Raw genomic sequence first — 20,687 nt, 5'->3', positions numbered from 1 at the left:
CAACTTGATGACGCCACTGTAACAGTCTCGCATGCGTAGTGTGCAGGACTTTTGAAATGATCTTCGTATCTGGAGTTAATGGCAGCATAGGTCCGAGTTAAGAGGCAAAACATGCCTTCAGGAGTCGTAGAGGCCCCCTAATAACCTCTTGTTTCAATTTTTGTCACATATAAAAGTACATCAGTATTACGTTTGGTGGGCGTGCATACCCTTTTGCTCTTCCTGAACGACCGTTCCAATGCTCACCAAAAGTTTTCTTAGTAAGAGGGTGTGTTATTACAAGTGCGGAGTGGCAGAGACAGCCGTCATGTTGGTACCACACTGATTGACTTGTGTATTGCGGGATGTTTTCCAATAACTGTGGCAGTGACATATCTTAAGAACTCAAGATACTTGACAGATTTTAGATTCCCATAAATAAAACAGAGACCGCTGACGCGGGTCTTGAAAAACTCGCACCAGACGTCGAAAGCGTTGGTTTATCCACTTCTTTGAGTCAGGGTGGATTTTCAACTGCCAATTAGTGCATATCGCGCAGATAACTTGCCCATTGTCTGTAAACGACGCTTCTTCCTGAAGCAAAATTTTGCATAAAAACGGCATAGCGCTTTGCACTTTCCGTAGATAACGTTCGGAAAACTATTATTAATTTTGGAAGTCATTGCAATGGAGCTGTGGATGCAGCGAAATGTGAAGAGAATGAAGTGCAATGAAATGTAGTGTTCGCAGTAGACTCGCTTGATTGATCCTTCACGTACTTCCGAGATGTATCTCAGTGATATTTGTATTGTGTGTTACTGATGATATAGTATTAGTTTCATTTCTCTCGTCACTTGCTCTTCTTATAACATAGCGTATTTTCTTCTCTACATTTCCTGTTTTTGGAACATTTTTTTTATAACGTTTGCAAAGACAGCCCAAGATATCTTGGCACAGTCCCAATACTCTTCGCGCAAGCAACTGCACTACTACTGTAAAACGCATTATGGTGACATTCGACATAAACAATATTCACTTTTTAGACTGTCGTATATATAGTAAATGTCTCAGTAGCCTTAGGAGCGAAACATCCGATTCCTAAAACAGCGGACCACAGATTAATTTGGCGACTACATACGATAAAAATTAGTTACGGGCCTCATAAAATTCGTCGATATATTTATCCGTTGTGAATGTACTCGTTAGAGCATGTCTTAGCCGTCTTACACTATATACTGCTTTCTTAGTAAACGTATTTGAGACCTGGTGGTCAACGAAGGCAGGATTCGGTTACGATTGTGGACGGGGCTGCAATCAGTTACTATTGGTTGGCTTTTTTTTTAATCAAACATAATTTATTTAAAATCATCAACAAATTAAAATAATGGCAATAAATTAAGAATTGTTTCTCGGCTGAAGGCCTCAATCTCAATAAATTAAGAATTGTTTAACTTGTTGCAACTTACAAACTACAATTATTAAAATATTGAAAACAAATCACCAAGGTCTTAAAGGTTAACTGCTAAAATACAACTGCCACATTAGAATTTTAAGACAAGAAGCGACAGTCACGGCTGAAGGCCTTTAACACGAAGAATGGCAATTATTAAAAAAAAATTACCAAACATACAGTCAGACAGCAAGGCAATAGCAAAAGTTAATTTAAATGACAGGCAACTGATCACCAAACAGGTGATAAAAAAAATATATTAAACGTGATAGCACAACCGTTTAACTTGGTGTAACGCCAAGAATGGCAATCATATTTTAAAAATTTAGATACATACAGTAAAACAGCAAATATAATAACAAGGTTAATTCAAAAGGACAAGCAACTGGTCACAAAACAGGTGAGGCAAATGATGATAACTTGGTAATACAATGTTGTTGTTGTTGTGGTCTTCAGTCCTGAGACTGGTTTGATGCAGTTCTCCATGCTACTCTATCCTGTGCAAGCTTCTTCATCTCCCAGTATCTACTGCAACCTACATCCTTCTGAATCTGCTTAGTGTATTCATCTCTTGGTCTCCCTCTACGATTTTTACCCTCCACACTGCCCTCCAATGCTAAATTTGTGATCCCTTGATGCCTCAAAACATGTCCTACCAACCGATCCCTTCTTCTAGTCAAGTTGTGCCACAAACTTCTTTTCTCCCCAATCCTATTCAATACCTCCTCATTAGTTATGTGATCTACCCACCTTATCTTCAGCATTCTTCTGTAGCACCACATTTCGAAAGCTTCTATTCTTGTCCAAACTAGTTATCGTCCATGTTTCACTTCCATACATGGCTACACTCCATACAAATACTTTCTGAAACGACTTCCTGACACTTAAATCTATACTCGATGTTAACAAATTCCTCTTCTTGAGAAACGCTTTCCTTGCCATTGCCAGTCTACATTTTATATCCTCTCTACTTCGACCATCATCGGTTATTTTACTCCCTAAATAGCAAAACTCCTTTACTACTTTAAGTGTCTCATTTCCTAATCTAATTCCCTCAGCATCACCCGACTTAATTTGACTACATTCCATTATCCTCGTTTTACTTTTGTTGATGTTCATCTTATATCCTCCTTTCAAGACACTGTCCATTCCGTTCAACTGCTCTACCAAGTCCTTTGCTGTCTCTGACAGAATTACAATGTCATCGGCGAACCTCAAAGTTTTTATTTCTGCTCCATGAATTTTAATACCTACTCCGAATTTTTCTTTTGTTTCCTTTACTGCTTGCTCAATATACAGATTGAATAACATCGGGGAGAGGCTACAACCCTGTCTTACTCCTTTCCCAACCACTGCTTCCCTTTCATGCCCCTCGAGTCTTATAACTGCCATCTGGTTTCTGTACAAACTGTAAATAGCCTTTCGCTCCCTGTATTTTACCCCTGCCACCTTCAGAATTTGAAAGAGAGTATTCCAATTAACATTGTCAAAAGCTTTCTCTAAGTCTACAAATGCTAGAAACGTAGGTTTGCCTTTTCTTAATCTTTCTTCTAAGATAAGTCGTAAGGTCAGTATTGCCTCACGTGTTCCAACATTTCTACGGAATCCAAACTGATCTTCCCCGAGGTCGGCTTCTACCAGTTTTTCCATTCGTCTGTAAAGAATTCGCGTTAGTATTTTGCAGCTGTGACTTATTAAACTGATAGTTCGGTAATTTTAACATCTGACAACACCTGCTTTCTTTGGGATTGGAATTATTATATTCTTCTTGAAGTCTGAGGGTATTTCGCCTGTCTCATACAATCGGGCTCACCAGATGGTAGAGTTTTGTCATGACTGGCTCTCCCGAGGCCATCAGTAGTTGAAATGGAATGTTGTCTACTCCCGGAGCTTTGTTGCGACTCAGGTCTTTCAGTGCTCTGTCAAACTCTTCACGCAGTATCTTATCTCCCATTTCGTCTTCATCTACATCCTCTTCCATTTCCGTAATATTGTCCTCAAGTACATCGCCCTTGTATAAACCCTCTATATTCTCCTTCCACCTTTCTGCCTTCCCTTCTTTGCTTAGAACTGGGTTGCCATCTGAGCTCTTGATATTCATACAAGTGGTTCTCTTCTCTCCAAAGGTTTCTTTAATTTTCCTGTAGGCAGTATCTATCTTACCCCTAGTGAGACAAGCCTCTACATCCTTACATTTGTCCTCTAGCCATCCCTGCTTAGCCATTTTGCACTTCCTGTCGATATCATTTTTGAGACGTTTGTATTCCTTTTTGTCTGATTCATTTACTGCATTTTTATATTTTCTCCTTTCATCAATTAAATTCAATATTTCTTCTGTTACCCAAGGATTTCTATTAGCCCTCGTCTTTTTACCTACTTGATCCTCTGCTGCCTTCACTACTTCATCCCTCAGAGCTACCCATTCTTCTTCTACTGTATTTCTTTCCCCCATTCCTGTCAATTGTTCCCCTTATGCTCTCCCTGAAACTCTCTACAACCTCTGGTTCTTTCAGTTTATCCAGGTCCCATCTCCTTAAATTCCCACCTTTTTGCAGTTTCTTCAGTTTCAATCTGCAGTTCATAACCAATAGATTGTGGTCAGAATCCACATCTGCCCCAGGAAATGTCTTACAATTTAAAACCTGGTTCCTAAATCTCTGTCTTACCATTATATAATCAATCTGATACCTTTTAGTATCTCCAGGATTCTTCCAGGTATACAACCTTCTTTTATGATTCTTGAACCAAGTGTTGCCTATGATTAAGTTATGCTCTGTGCAAAATTCTACAAGGTGGCTTCCTCTTTCATTCCTTCCCCCCAATCCATATTCACCTACTATGTTTCCTTCTCTCCCTTTTCCTACTGACGAATTCCAGTCACCCATAACTATTAAATTTTCGTCTCCCTTCACTACCCGAATAATTTCTTTTATCTAGTCATACATTTCATCTATTTCTTCATCATCTGCAGAGGTAGTTGGCATATAAACTTGTACTACTGTAGTAGGCATGGGCTTTGTGTCTATCTTTTCCACAATAATGCGTTCACTATGCTGTTTGTAGTAGCTAACCTGCACTCCTATTTTTTTATTCATTATTAAACCTACTCCTGCATTACCCCTATTTGATTTTGTATTTATAACCCTGTAATCACCTGACCAAAAGTCTTCTTCCTCCTGCCACCGAACTTCACTAATGCCCACTATATCTAACTTTAACCTATCCATTTCCCTTTTTAAATTTTCTAACCCACCTGCCCGATTAAGGGATCTGACATTCCACGCTCCGATCCGTAGAACGCCAGTTTTCTTTCTCCTGATAACGACGTTCTCCTGAGTAGTCCCCGCCCGGAGATCCGAATGGGGGACTATTTTACCTCCGGAATATTTTACCCAAGAGGACGCCATCATCATTTAATCATACAGTAGAGCTGCATGTCCTCGGGAAAAATTACGGCTGTAGTTTCCCCTTGCTTTCAGCCGTTCGCAGTACCAGCACAGCAAGGCCGTTTTGGTTAATGTTACAAGGCCAGATAAGTCAATCATCCAGACTGTTGCCCCTGCAACTACTGAAAAGGCTGCTGCCCCTCTTCAGGAACCACATGTTTGTCTGGCCTCTCAACAGATACCCCTCCATTGTGGTTGCACCTACGGTACGGCCATCTGTATCGCTGAGGCACGCAAGCCTCCCCACCAACGCCAAGGTCCATGGTTCATGGGGGGGGGGGGGGAGGTAATACAATAATAAAATAATAACACAATAATAAAACACAAGGGCTAGCCACAGACGGTGCTCCAGGAATCGACCTCTGAGTAGGTCAGACCAAAAACACTTCCGCGAACGATGAGAAAGGCAGCCAAGAGTTGCATTCACTTCACAAGATGGTAACTTTGACTAGTGGCAGTGTAGTGAATGACTAATGATAATGTGCTGAAGTTATCTAAAGTCCGATAACCAATGCAACGATGAAACACTACGCCAAAGCCGGAACCGGCGGTCAGCACTACGTCTTCAAAATTGTGGTTTTAGGGCGTCTGAAAGGAGAAAGGAACCACTACTACCAGAGTAGAAACGTGAACCGACCTACAGATCAAGGAAACTTTCAAAACTACAGACCTTACCAGACAGCAACGGTAAGGCGAGGAAACGTACACTGCCGTTACATACATTAACCTCCAGGGCAAGTCACTGGGGCGTTAGCGGCCACCAGGCAGGAAAATACCGCTGGTTGAACTTAACAAATAGTAACACATAGAATGCAGCAATTAGTAACAAGAAGTCGATGAAAGCCAATTAAATCCGCCTTCCCTAAGCACTCCACTCGCTCTCTCTGCTCTTCGTTTCGGCGACACTGCGAGCAGCAACACGAAACCAAGTCACTGGAGAATCGCGTGGTCTCACAATGGTGGAGGTTTCACTGCTAGGATTAAAATGCACTCAACTTAAAGCTTGTTGGATCCGGTTTACGACTGGGTCGTGTATCCTCGCGACCACAGCCCCTCCATCCGGCAGTGCATGCGTGCCACCAGCGGTCCTGGCCTGTTCGCGCACTACCCCCTTGGCTCCTCCGGAGTCCCCAGCCAAACTGCTCACTCACACGACACGGAAGAACCACGGCGTCATCACAAAGTTACTACCTATCGATAACGCCGCTGCTGCCACTAGCGGACAGGCAACGCTTGCGAAACCAAGTGGCGCCAGTCTACACAAGACGAATACAAACAACCGCAACCATGTCAACTAAACGATACAGTCTGGCCTCCAACAGAGGACAGTCACCTACAACAGCACCAATGCCGGCCGCAGCACAGCTCAGTATTCATATATTAATAGTTTCTTGGACTGGTCATTTTCTTCAGCACCTATATAACCAAACTAAACATAACTAAAATACTGTTTGCACTCTGAAAATAAAAGTCCACCTTAAGACAAGAAAGTTGCGCACCCATATGAGGCGGAAATCGGTAAATGTGATGTACCTGAAAAGACAAACAAATGATAACAATTACAGAAAAAATGGATGATTTATTGAAGAGAAATAGCTTCACAAATTGAATAAGTCAATAACTCATTAGTCCACCTCTGGCCTCGATGCAATCATTTATTAGACCTGACATTGATTCATAGAGTTTTTAGATCCATCCTAGGTGTCTCGTGCCAAATTATGACCAATTGGCGCGTTGGATCGCCAAAATACCAAGCTGGTTGGAGGGACCTGCTCATAATGCTCTGAACTTTCTCAAGAGAGATATGGCGATATTGCTTGCCAAGGTAGGGTTTGGCAAGCACAAAGACAAGCAGTAGAAACTCTCGGTGTGTGTGGACAGTCATTACGTTCCTGGAATGCACGCCCAGGATGGTTTGCCATGAAGGTTAACAAAACGGGATGTAGAATATCGTCGACGTGACACTATGCTGCAAGAGTGCCGCTGCTGACAACCAGAGGGGTCCTCCTAAGAGAAGAGAGAGCACTCCAGAGCATCACTCAAGAGAGTGTCTCAAGATAAGTCTTCGCTGGGCATCGGGGCTCAGTTTGAAGCCGAGCTCATCACTGAACAGAATTCTGCCCCAGTGGAGCTTCCAGGCTGAAGGCGTGGCTGGAGACGCCCCGAAAAGAGGTGGGATACCAACCTGACGATCGTCCGCCATAAGGCCCGAAAGCCGGGAGTGCAATTTCCTTTCATGCAGGATGCCTTTGGTTGTCAACTGCGGTATCCTCCCAGCACAGCACGCCACGGTATGTTGTCCTTCGTGGGAAGCCATTCTGGGTTTACTTTTCAAAGGCCCCTGCACACACGCCGAGAGTTTCTACTGCTTGTCTCCGTGTTCGTTAAAATCTACTTTGGCCGGCCACGTCTCCGGATCTCTCTGTAATTGAGAATGTTTAGAGCATTATGGAGAGAGCCCTCAAACCAGCTCGGGGTTTTGACGATCTAACGCGTGAGTTGGGCAGAATTGGCACGGTATCCATCAGGAGGACTTCCGAAAATTCTGTCAGTCATTGCCAAGGCGGATAACTCCTTGCATTGGGGCCAGTGGTGGAGCAACGCGTGATGGACTTTCTCAGTTTGTAAATCTAATTCTCTAGAATAAACCACCCAATTTTTCCTGAAATTGTAATCGTTTCTTTGTTTGTAGATGCACAACACTTCTACAGATTTCCGTCCCATTCCGATAATTCCTTCGTGCTGCGACTTTTTTTGTTCGTAGAGTGTGTTTAATCACCCTTCGCCTTTATTAAGAGTCAATCATTAATATGCGCTAGTTGAACACTGTACTACTCTCATTCTGTTCTTTCGCGTGTTATTAACATCTTCAAGTCGAAATTTACGTGTTTCACCCAGTTCTGTGAATATACTCTCGTTAACACTATAGATTCACTGTAACTGGCGTCGCTGCACTCACGCAAACTCGCTCACACACACTTACTCTCTCTCTCTCACTCTCACACACACACGCACACACGAGTACTACATACACACCCACATATTGAAGTGCAGCTATTCATGGAGGTCCAGTGTGGGCTGTAATTAAAACGTATGGCATCGAAATTTGGTAGATACGCTAATGCGTTAATGCGGAACCTATTTAAGCTGGAAAAAAGTTCCAATTGTGGCTACCAGGTGCAACTCTGCTGCTGTACACTATTTTATGACGGTACGACATCCACGCTGCTATTTAACAAGCCGTAACGTGAGTGAATAGTATGGCTAACAAGAGAAGAGACCGTGCGCTGTTAGTTAAACTGTTTTACGTGAGCGGCCGTAATTACACTGCTGAATTGCGAGAGTACCGCCGACTGAATGGTTTGAGGATAGGCCTGATGTTATTAAATGATTTAAAGAAAAGGATAAAGTGTGAACGATACAAGATGACTTAGATGAAGTTTCTAGTTGCTGTTATGAATGGTAATTAGCTCTACACGTAGAAAAAATTACGTTAATACGGATAAGCACGAAAAACAAACGCGTAATGTTGGCTTAGGGCATTAATAATGGCCTGCTTGATACGGTCACGACGTTTCAATATTTGGGCATAACGCTGCAAAGCGATATGAAATGGAACAAGAATACGAAAACTGCAGTAGGGAAGGCGAATGGTGAACTTCGGTTTCTTGGGAGAATTTTAGGAAATTGTGGCTCATCTGTAAAGGAGACCTCATATAAGACGTTGATGCAGCCTATTCCCGAGTACTGCTGGAGAGTTTGGGATCTGTACCAGGTCGGATTAAAAGAAGAAATCGAAGCAATTCAGAGGCGGGCTGCTAGATTTGTTTGCTTTAGGTTCGGACGACACATAAGTGTAACGGAGGTGCTTCAGGAACTCAAATGGGAATCCCTGGAGGGAAGACGACGTGCTTCTCGAGAAACAATACTGAGAAAATTTAGCGAACCCGCATCTGAAGCTGACCGCCGAACGATCTTCAGCCGCCAAATGTAAAGCATGTTAGGTCCATGAAGATAAGATACAAAAAATTAGGGCTCATACGGAGGCATATGGATAGTCGTTTCCCCTCGCTGTTTTTGTGAGTGGAATAGGAAACGAAACGACTAGTATAGGTTCAAGGTACCCTCCGCCACGTGCCGTACGGTGTATTGAGTGGTGTCTATGTAGATGTAGATGTAAATAATAAAGTTAGATAACACCAGTTTGTCTGGCGTGGCCCCTGGAAGAGGAAGGAGTCCTATCACGGTGGTAGGTATTGATGAGGTTGCTGATGCTGTAACTGAGCATGCAGCACGTGCCGCGTATACTGTTAGTGCTACTGTAGTGGCACAAGAATAGTCGATTCCACTCGATCCCAGTGTCGACACTGGTACCATTACAGGATCCAGACGCTGCTGCTGTTGGAACCTCATGAACGTCTTGAATTTGTTCGTCGGTTCCTGGCAAGGATCAAAGTCGATAACATGTGGCATTGAACTTGCCGTATGTAATTGTGTGCTTTAGATTAATGAGCACCTTTGTTCTGGGTCCACTCTTCTTTGAAGAGAATACACTCAGAGATGTTCCGTGACTTTGGCACGTTATCGAGACCGCCTGGTACAACATGTAATCCCTGCTTTGGAAGAGCGCAACTTTGTGGAAACTACTGTTTACATGCAAGGTGGGACAGCACCTCATGTCACTCGTTCAGTGAATGAAATGCTTAATACAATCTTCAACGAAAGTGTTATTTCCAGAGATTTTCCAGATTCAAGGACTGCAAGATCGCCTGATGTGATTCGATGTGACTTTTTGCTCTAGGAACATGTAAAAGAATGCGTTTATCAGGGACACTTGCCGTCTCTATCTAATCTGAATGTCAGTATACACGTTGCTCAGATTCTAATGGATAATATCGTCGATATACACTATGTGGTCAAAAGTATCCGCACATCCCCAAAAAAATACGTTTTTCATATTAGGGGTATTGTGCTGCCACCAGCCACATACTGCCAGGTACTCCATATCAGCGGCCTCAGTAGTCATTAGACATCGTGAGAGAGCAAAATGGGGCTCTCCGCAGAACTAACGGACCTCGAACGTGGTCAGGTGATTGGATGTCACTTGCGTCATACGTCTGTACGCGAGATTTCCACACACCTAAACATCCCTAGGTCCACTGTTTCCGATTTTATAGTGAAGTGGAAACGGGAAGGGACACGCACAGCACAAAAACTTACAGGCCGACCTCGTCTGCTGGCTGACAGAGACCGCCTACATTTCAAATGGTTCAAATGGCTCTGAGCACTATGGGACTTAACATCGGAGGTCATCCGTCCCCTAGAACTTAGAGCTACTTAAACCTGACTAACCTAAGGACATCACACACATCCATGCCCGAGGCAGGATTCCAACCTACGACCATAGCGGTCGCGCGGTTCCAGATTGAAGCGCCTAGAACCGCTCAGCCACTCCGCCCGGCGCCTACAGTTGAAGAGGTACGTAATGTGTACTAGGCAGTGATCTATCCAGACCATTGCACAGGAATCTGAAACTGTATCAGGATCCACTGCAAGGACTATGAAGTTAGGCGGGAGGTGAGAAAACCTCGATTTAATGGTCGAACGGCTGCCCATAAGCCACACTTCACACCGGTAAAAGCCAAACGACGCCTCGCTTGGTGTAATGAGCGTAAACATTGGACGATTGAACAGTGGAAAAACTTTGTGTGGAGTGAAGAATTACGGTGCACAATGTCGCGATCCGATGGCGGGGTGTGTGTATGGCGAATGCCCAAAGAACGTCATCTGCCAGCGTGTGTAGTGCCAGCAGTAAAACTCAGGGGCGGTGGTGTTATAGTGTGGTCGTCTTTGCACCAGTTGTTGGTTTGCGTGGCACTATCACAGCACAAGCCTACATTGATGTTTTAAGCACCTTCTTGCTTCCCACTGTTGAAGAGCTATTTGGGGATGGCGATTGCATCTTTCAACAAGATCGAGCACCTATTCATAATGCACGGCGTATGGCGGAGTGGTTACAAGACGATAACATCCCTGTAATGGACTCGTGTGCACAGAGTCCTGCCTTGAATCCCATAGAACACCTTTGGGATGTTTTGGAACGTCGTGCCAGGCCTGACCGGCCGACATCGACACGTCTCCTCAATGCAGCACTCAGTGAAGAATGGACTACCATTCCCCAAGAAACCTTCCAGCTCCTGATTAAACTTGTGTGAGAGAGTGGAAACTGTCATTAAGGCTAAGGGTGGGCCAACACCATACAAAATTCCAGCATTACCGATGGAGGGCACCAAGAACTTGTAAATCATTTTCAGCCAGATGTCCGGGTACTTTTGATCGCATACTGCTTATGGTGCTCATATTGAACAAATTTTGAAAGTGGTGGTTAATAATAGAATAAAATTGTGCCTTTCTCACTAGTAGCACCATTTCTACCCACATCCCGTGCCTAATTCAGTACATGCTGAAACATTTCTAGGCGTCTTTCTGGGATTCACAGCTCCAGATTTGCACCTGATGGGCAAGACTGAAACTTAATGTCTTCCATTGTAATCGGTTTAGCATTAATGCGTTAGAACATCTACCAAGCGTCCAAGGTTCGTTGCCATACGATAATTATAGCCTGCACTGTACCTCTGTGAGTAGCTGCACTTTACTACACTCATTCACACAAACACACACACACACACACACGCGCACACAAACACACTCATATATATATATATATATATATATATATATATATATATATATATATATATATATATATATATATTCCATTTACTAGTTTCGACAGAAGCGTGCTGTCATCTTCAGATTGGTATTGCACTTTGCGTATATGTTCAGACACATGTGTCGTCGACAGTTTGAGAACATAGTGCAAATAGATTAAAAAACCTCCGCTGGTTTGTCACTCATAAAACTGAATGTTCCCAGATGATTTTTCAAATAAATATGGATGTTAATTTTTACCTTTCATTCATTTGATAACCCACCTGGGGCTCTCTGTTTTACAAATGACAAACTATGTGGAGTTTTTTAATGTATTACGCTATGTTCTCAAAATGTCGACGACATGTATGTGAACAACGTGTAATGCCAATCTGAAGATAACTGCACGATTTTGTCGAAACTAGTAATAGGAATAAAAAATCAAGCGCTCCTGACTGTCGCTATTCATATATCTATTATAAAAAGAAACAGATATCGCCCCAACAACATGTGTAACATGTGTTAGTTACATAGCTCCACTTTAATTAACAATCCGTCATGTAGAGGGTATCTCTCCTAAGGGGCTTCAGGCGCACTTTCTGTGGCGTTTCACCAGATATAAGATATCTGCAATTTCCTTTTTGTGTTGTGTAGCTAGAGTGAGTTCAGATAGTACTCATCACGTCTATCAAGTGACACGCATTGTCGACGGAAAGCGTCTGTTTGTTTTTCGCTACAAACATAATGAGTTTTAAAGGGCAATTTTTCGTGGCTATTCGACAGAGCGATCACACATTAGTCCAGTCCGATATTCCTTTTAATCGATGTGTATTAACAGGGACAGTAAAATTCCAAGAATAGCCAATACTCCAGTAGCGACAGCACTGTCATGAAATTTTTTTAAGTGCTTTATCTGAAAACTACCTTGAGCAGTTAAACAGAGAACCGACTCGTGGCGATAACATATTAGACCTTCTGGTGACAAACAGGCCCGAACTATTTGAGACAATTAACGCAGAACAGGGAATCAGCGATCATAAAGCGGTTACTGCATCGATGATTTCAGCCGTAAATAGAAATATTAAAAAGGGTAGGAAGATTTTTCTGTTTAGCAAAAGTGACAAAAGGCAGATTACAGAATACTTGACGGCTCAACACAAAAGTTTTGTCTCAAGTACAGATAGTGTTGAGGATCAGTGGACAAAGTTCAAAACCATCGTACAATATGCGTTAGATGAGTAGGTGCCAAGCAAGATCGTAAGAGATGGAAAAGAGCCACCGTGGTACAACAACCGAGTTAGAAATCTGCTGCAAAGGGGACTTCACAGCAAACATAAACACAGCCAAAGCCTTGCAGACAAACAAAAATTACGCGAAGCGAAATGTAGTGTGAGGAGGGCTATGCGAGAGGCGTTCAATGAATTCGACAGTAAAGTTCTATGTACTTACTTGGCAGAAAATCCTAAGAAATTTTGGTCTTATGTCAAAGCGGTAGGTGGATCAAAACAAAATGTCCAGACACTCTGTGACCAAAATGGTACTGAAACAGAGAATGATAGACTAAAGGCCGAAATACTAAATGTCTTTTTCCAAAGCTGTTTCACAGACAAAGACTGCACTGTAGTTCCTTCTCTAGATTGTTGCACAGATGACAAAATGGTAGATATCGAAATAGACGACAGAGGGATAGAGAAACAATTAAAATCGCTCAAAAGAGGAAAGGCCGCTGGACCTGATGGGATACCAGTTCTATTTTACACAGAGTATGCGAAGGAACATGCCCCCCTTCTTGCAGCGGTGTACCACAGGTCTCTAGAAGAGCGTAGCGTTCCAAAGGATTGGAAAAGGGCACAGGTTATCCCCGTTTTCAAGAAGGGACGTCGAACAGATGTGCAGAACTATAGACCTGTATCTCTAATGTCGATCAGTTGTAGAATTTTGGAACATGTATTATGTTCAAGTATAATGACTTTTCTGGAGACTAGAAATCGACTCTGTAGGAATCAGCATGGGTTTCGAAAAAGACGGTCATGTGAAACCCAGCTCGCGCTATTCGTCCACGAGACTCAGAGGGCCATAGACACGGGTTCACAGGTAGATGCCGTGTTTCTTGATTTCCGCAAGGCGTTCGATACAGTTCCCCACAGTCGTTTAATGAACAAAGTAAGAGCATATGGGCTATCAGACCAATTGTGTGATTGGATTGAGGAGTTCCTAGATAACAGGACGCAGCATGTTATTCTCAATGGAAAGAAGTCTTCCGAAGTAAGAGTGATTTCAGGTGTGCCGCAGGGGAGTGTCATAGGACCGTTGCTATTCAGAATATACATAAATGACCTGGTGGATGACATCGGAAGTTCGCTGAGGCTTTTTGCAGATGATGCTGTGGTGTATCGAGAGGTTGTAACAATAGAAAATTGTACTGAAATGCAGGGGATCTGCAGCGAATTGACGCATGGTGCAGGGAATGGCAATTGAATCTCAATGTAGACAAGTGTAATGTGCTGCGAATACATAGAAAGATAGATCCCTTATCATTTAGCTACAAAATAGCAGGTCAGCAACTGGAAGCAGTTAATTCCATAAATTATCTGGGAGTACGCATTAGGAGTGATTTAAAATGGAATTATCATATAAAGTTGATCGTCGGTAAAGCAGAAGCCAGACTGAGACTCATTGGAAGAATCCTAAGGAAATGCAATCCGATAACAAAGGAGGTAGGTTACAGTACGCTTGTTCGCCCACTGCTTGAATACTGCTCAGCAGTGTGGCATCCGTACCAGATAGGGTTGATAGAAGAGAGAAGATCCAACGGAGAGCACCGCGCTTCGTTACAGGATCATTTAGTAAGCGCGAAAGCGTTACGGAGATGATAGATAAACTCCAGTGGAAGACTCTGCAGGAGAGACGCACAGTAGCTCGGTACTAGCTTTTGTTAAAGTTTCGAGAACATACCTTCACCGAGGAGTCAAGCAGCATATTGCTCCCTCCGAGGTATATCTCGCGAAGAGACCATGAGGATAAAATCAGAGAGATTTGAGCCCAGACAGAAGCATACCGACAATCCCTCTTTCCACGAACAATACGGGACTGGAATAGAAGGGTGAACCGATAGAGGTACTCAGGGTACCCTCCGCCACACACCGTCAGGTGGCTTGCGGAGTATGGATGTAGATGTAGATGTAGAACAGAATCGCTGCTAGATCGGTGTTACCCTTCGTATTTTTCTGTCCACGTTAATGCACATCGATTAAAATAATATCGGAATAGAATAATTTTTAAGCGCTGTGTCTAATGGGCACGTAAGATTCTGATTTAAAAATAGTTTTGTTTATGATTGAAAACTAAGCGAGGATTTCTATTGTTACTGGGAGTCGTATGTAAGATGTGGGAACAGTGTTTGGGCAGACTCCAGCTACGCAATGAAAAAATGAAATTGGAAATATCTTTTGAAGCAACAGACAAAAACGCATGTGATGACTGTTAGGAAAGACACCTTTCAACTGGTGCTACTAGATTATAGGTCCACTGATGAAAGGTTTAACATTATTTTAAGAGAGTGGTAAACGGGACAGATACGAAAGAATGGACCAGCAACGAAGGCTAAACCTTCCACGTTAGTCTATGAGTTGCAGAGATCTTCAAGTACTCCCTGTTGGAAGGGTGATAATCTCTCTCCACTCTGAAGGGAAGCGGATCGAACGTTCTTATTAACGTTTGTCTTGAATATTTCTGTTATGTGAGTTTGTGCCATCCAGAACTCTTTTCCTCGTTGTGTTATCATTTTAATTTCCTGTACATCTTTTGTGGCGAGACTGCCACACAGACACACTATTTAGTACACTAGATGACGCTATTCGTCTTCTTTTCATTCCATTTTCTCTTTATATTTCACGATTAAATTCACCTGATGGTTATGTAATACTAACCCTGCGCTGAGCCAAAACATTATGATCGCGAGCTTAATAGATTGTTTGTCCGTCTTTGGAACGAAATACATCACTTATGCTGCGTGTCAGGGAACCGACAGTTTCCTGGTATGTTTTGTGGAAGTATGTGGCATTCGATGTCTATGCACAAGTCGTGTAAGTCGCGTAAATAACAGGTCGCTGATCGCGTACAAGGTGACGGCACCCCATAGAAACCCAAATGGGTTTCATGGGATTTACACCAGGTGAAACTGGTCGCCCAGACAACAATGTGATTTCAATATAATGCTACTCAAGCTGTTCTGACTCCGACACGTGGACAATTTGACTGTTGAAAGATGACCTCGTCGTCGAGAAAGACATCGGGCATGAAGGGATGCAGGTGGTTCTCAACTGTCAACGTGTCCTCGATTACCACCATAGGTCCCATGCAAGCACAGGAGAATGTCTGCCATAGCACAATTCTCCTCCCACCAGCCTTCGTTGGTGCCGCACTGCTCGTTTCGAGATGACCATCGACCCAGTGTAGCGAAAATGTGATTCAGCCGAAAAGCCGACACGTTTCCTTTGATCTATGGTCGAATCCCGATGGTCCCATGGTCATTGCAATCGTAGTTGACGATGTCGTTGGGTTATCGAGATAGTCGTTCACAGGATCTGTGTACTAATAATCTGCCCTTCGTCAGAGTCGTTTATCTCAACGTATTTCCCCAAATGCAGCCCATATCTTCGCTGGGGTGATGCCCCGTCCGTGTCTGCTCCGCGTATATACTTTCGTTACCGCGTCACGAGGCACCAGGCAGCATCCAACGTCGCGGTGAGCAGAGGTCATAATGTTTTGACTTCTCAGTGTATTAAGTGCAGCTAGGAACTTACTTATACGAGGTGCATTCAAGTTCTAAGGCCTCCGATTTTTTTTCTCCGGACTGGAAAGAGATAGAAACATGCGCATTGTTTTAAAATGAGACCGCGTTCATTGTCAATACGTCCCAGAGATGGCAGCAACGTATGGCAAATGGGATTTTACCGCCAGCGGCGAGAATGAGATCTGTTTGAAATACTTAAAATGGCGACGTTTTCCTTACTTGAACAGCGTGCAATCATTCGTTTTCTGAATTTGCGTGGTGTGAAACCAATTGAAATTCATCGACAGTTGAAGGAGACATGTGGTGATGGAGTTATGGATGTGTCGAAAGTACGTTCGTGGGTGCGACAGTTTACTGAAGGCACAACATCGTGTGACAACAAGCCGAAACCTCGGGCTCGCACAAGCCGGTCTGACGACATGATCGAGAAAGTGGAGAGAATTGTTTTGGGGGATCGCCGAATGACTGTTGAACAGATCGCCTCCAGAGTTGGCATTTCTGTGGGTTCTGTTCACACAATCCTGCATGACGACCTGAAAATGCGAAAAGTGTCATCCAGGTGGGTGCCACGAATGCTGATGGACGACCACATGGCTGCCCGTGTGGTACGTTGACGCGCAACGGCAGCATGAATGGGACTTTCTTTTCGTCCGTTGTGACAATGGATGAGACGTGGATGCCTTTTTTCAGTCCAGAAACAAAGCGCCAGTCAGCTCAATGGAAGCACACATTCACCGCCACCAAACAAATTTCGGGTAACCGCCAGTGCTGAAAAAATGGTGGTGTACATGTTCTGGGACAGCGAGGGCGTAATCCTTACACATTGCGTTCCAAAGGGCACTACGGTAACAGGTGCATCCTACGAAAATGTTTTGAAGAACAAATTCCTTCCTGCACTGCAACAAAAACGTCCGCGAAGGGATGCGCGTGTGCTGTTTCACCAAGACAACGCACCCGCACATCGAGCTAACGTTACGCAACCGTTTCTTCGTGATAACAACTTTGAAGTGATTCCTCATGCTCCCTACTCACCTGACCTGGCTCCTAGTGACCTTTGGCTTTTTACAACAATGAAAGACACTCTCTGTGACCGCACATTCACCAGCTGTGCTGCTATTGCCTCAGCGATTTTCCAGTGGTCAAAACACACTCCTAAAGAAGCCTTAGCCGCTGCCATGGACTCATGGCGTCAGCGTTGTGAAAAGTGTTTACGTCTGCAGGGCGATTACGTCGAGAAGTAACGCCAGTTTCATCGATTTCGGGTGAGTAGTTAATTAGAAAAGAAATCTGAGGCCTTAGAACTTGAACGCACCTCGTACAAGTACTGCTCCCAGTTCCTACCAAAGCACTGTCTACGAAATAAAATATTTTGTAATGTGATTAAACTGCATCCGCAATTCTTACTCAGTTAGGAAGACAGGTTACTTCAGCAGGTTGGCAGAACCATCGCGTTTACGCCTTGAGAAGCAGCGAGGGGAGTACTCCTAAATGCCGGGTGCTGTTACAGGCCACACGCACATGCGCGCCACTGAATGAACCAGGTCGGTAACAGGACGTGCAGTGTATCTCATCTCCGCTGAACCAAGCGCGTCGGTGCCAGTATCCTTGAAACTAAATTCCCCGAAAATGCCACTATTTCCCACAACTGCGTACGAAGAATCGAGGTCTGCTATTTCAGTCGCGGATGAAAATGCCTTTACTCTTTTCGAATCTATGCTATCTGATTCTGTGCTATCTGATTATATTTTCAGTTTCCTCGTCTGTGAAAGCATATCTTCCTCAACAGTCATCACAAACCTTTTTACGAGCATCCAGCATGCTAGGGTAACTTAGGTCATCTGTTTCTGTTAATCAGTTTTACATTCGATGACTAATTTCACGCCGAGACGCATTTTCAAATCAACATAACAAAGTCAAAAATGACATTTCTGAAGGTATCAAAAAAAGTGTGACACGTCAGAAAGAACAGACACCATATCCATATAAGTATATAGTTCTGGCAATACCGGCCATGACCTCCTTCTTCTGTGCGGATGCATACACATTACCCGAACTCTTATGGGACTTGGTAAGAATGTTTCGCACGAGTAATGAGTGTGTTGGGTAGCGACACTACGAATGTAGTGTGTGGACCTAAGGTGAGAATGTGGGTCTCGCGGGAGGCGTGCGCGAGATAGTCCCTGGAGTCATACTATCCTCTGTGCCCTCGGTGGCTCAGATGGATAGAGCGTCTGCCATGTAAGCAGGAGATACAGGGTTCGAGTCCCTGTCGGGGCACACATTTTCACCTGCCCCCGTTTATATATATCAACGCTCGTCATCGTCAGCAGCTGAAGGTATTAATACATAATTCTAATTTCGTTGTTTATTTGGGTTAGAGAGCAAGGAAGTGCACATAGAAGAAGACTGATGGAAGATATGATATTACTAGATGAATTTGACAGAGTACTGAAAGACCTAAGGCGAAACAAGGTTCCTGGAATAGATGACATTCCCTCAGAACTACTGATGGCCTTGGGAGAACCAGCCACGACAAAGCTTTTCTATCTGGTGTGCAACATCTATGAGACAGATGAAATACGCTCAGACTTCAAGAAGAATATAATCATTCCAATTCCAAGGAAAGCAGGTGCTGTCAGGTGTGAATATTACCCAACTACCATTTTGATAAGCCACGGTTGCAAAATACTGACACGTATTCAGTACAGAAGAATGGAAAAATTTACAGAAGCCGACCATGTGGAAGATAAGTTTGGATTCCGGTGAAATGTAGGAACACACGAGGTAGTACTGATCCTACGACATCTTAGAACTTACCTTAGGATAGGTAAACCTATGTCGATAGAATTTGTAGACTTCGTGAACGCTTTTGACAATGTTGACTGGAATTCTGTCTTTGAAATTATGAAGGTAGCAAGGGTAAAATACAGGGAGCGAAAGGCTATTTACAATTTCTACAGAAAGCAGATTGCAGTTTTAAGAATCGAAGTGCAAGAAAGGGAAGCAGTGATTGAGAAGGCTGTGAGACAGGGTTGTAGCTTATCCAGATGTTATTCGACCTATACTATGAGCAAGCAGTAAAGGACGCCAAAGAAATATTTGAAATAAAAATTAAAGTTCAGCAAGAAGAAATAAAATCTTTGACGATTGCCCATGGAATTATAATTCCATCAGAAACAGCAAAGAACGTGGGGAGAGCACGTGGACGAAATGGACAGTGCCTTTAAAGGAGAATATAGGATGACCGTCAACAAAAGATCATCAAGGATAATGGTATGTAGTCAAATTAAATGTTGTGATGCTGAGGGAATTAGATTAGGGATCGAGGCACTCAAAATAGTAGCCGAGGTTTTCTATTTGGGCAGCTAAGTAACTGATGATGGCCGAAGCTGATAGGATATAAAATGTAAACTGGCCACAGCAAGAAGAGTATTTCTGAAGAAGGCAAGTTTGTTAACACTGAAGATAGATCTGTTAGGAAGCCTTTTGTGAAATTATTTGTGTGGAGTGTAGCCATGTATGGAAATGAAATATGGACGATAAACAGTACAGACAGGAAAAGAACAGAAGTTTTGGAAATGTGATGCTAAAGAAGAATACTGAAGATCATATAGGTAGATCACCTTACTAATGAGAAGGTTCTGAACAGAACTGAGGGAGAAGAAATTTGTGGTACAACTTGACTAGGAGATTTGTTGGTAGGACACATTCTGAGACATTACAGGGTCATAAATTTAATAATGGTGGGAACTGTGTCAGTTGGGAGGAGTGGGGGGGGGGGGGAGTAAAAATTGTATAGGGAGACCAAGAGATGAATACAGCAAGCATATTCAGCAGGATGTTGGTTGGGTTTGGACGTGGTAGAATAGCGTGGAGAGCTGCAACAAACCAGTCATCGGACTGAAGACCACAATAACAACAAAGAGCGAGATGCTTGACGTCGTACGACTACTCCTTGCAAGATTCAGTTTAATAAGATTCAGCTCGAAGGAAGCTCGAAGGGAATCACTTTCTGAAACATTTTGTCAGTGGAGTAAATAGCAGAAGCTTGGTGCTCATTGATTAATGTCAAATGATTGGCTTCTCATGTTTCTAAGTATTTTCAGTTTATTCCCCGCATTTTTCATGACAGTCAGACGTTTTCCTGTTGCAGCCATAGTGCGGAAATGAACACGAAACGAAATTCTCCATCTATAAAGTGAAATGTTGACCAGCACTGTTCTTCCCAAAAACTCTTTGCATACTGTCACTTCATAATATTGATTCACGGTGGAATGTGTTCGAATCCACGGGTCACCTAGATAAA

At 43.3% G+C, this 20,687-nt stretch overlaps 1 protein-coding gene and 1 non-coding gene across 2 annotated transcripts in view; both read left to right on the top strand.

The window, feature by feature from the left end:
- Positions 1-20,687, top strand: part of LOC126159673 (monocarboxylate transporter 12-like) — a gene marked incomplete at its 5' end in the record, with an annotated part of 113,343 nt that overhangs the window by 22,688 nt on the left and 69,968 nt on the right. The window lies entirely within an intron of this gene.
- Positions 18,584-18,658, top strand: Trnat-ugu (transfer RNA threonine (anticodon UGU)). The gene has a single exon. It is a non-coding gene; the product is annotated as a tRNA-Thr (tRNA).

This window comes from Schistocerca cancellata, chromosome 2 (assembly GCF_023864275.1).
Source record: "Schistocerca cancellata isolate TAMUIC-IGC-003103 chromosome 2, iqSchCanc2.1, whole genome shotgun sequence".
Taxonomy (NCBI): Eukaryota; Metazoa; Arthropoda; class Insecta; order Orthoptera; family Acrididae; genus Schistocerca; species Schistocerca cancellata.
The sequence above is the reverse complement of the archived record's forward strand: the minus strand, read 5'-3'. Positions and strand labels throughout refer to the sequence as shown.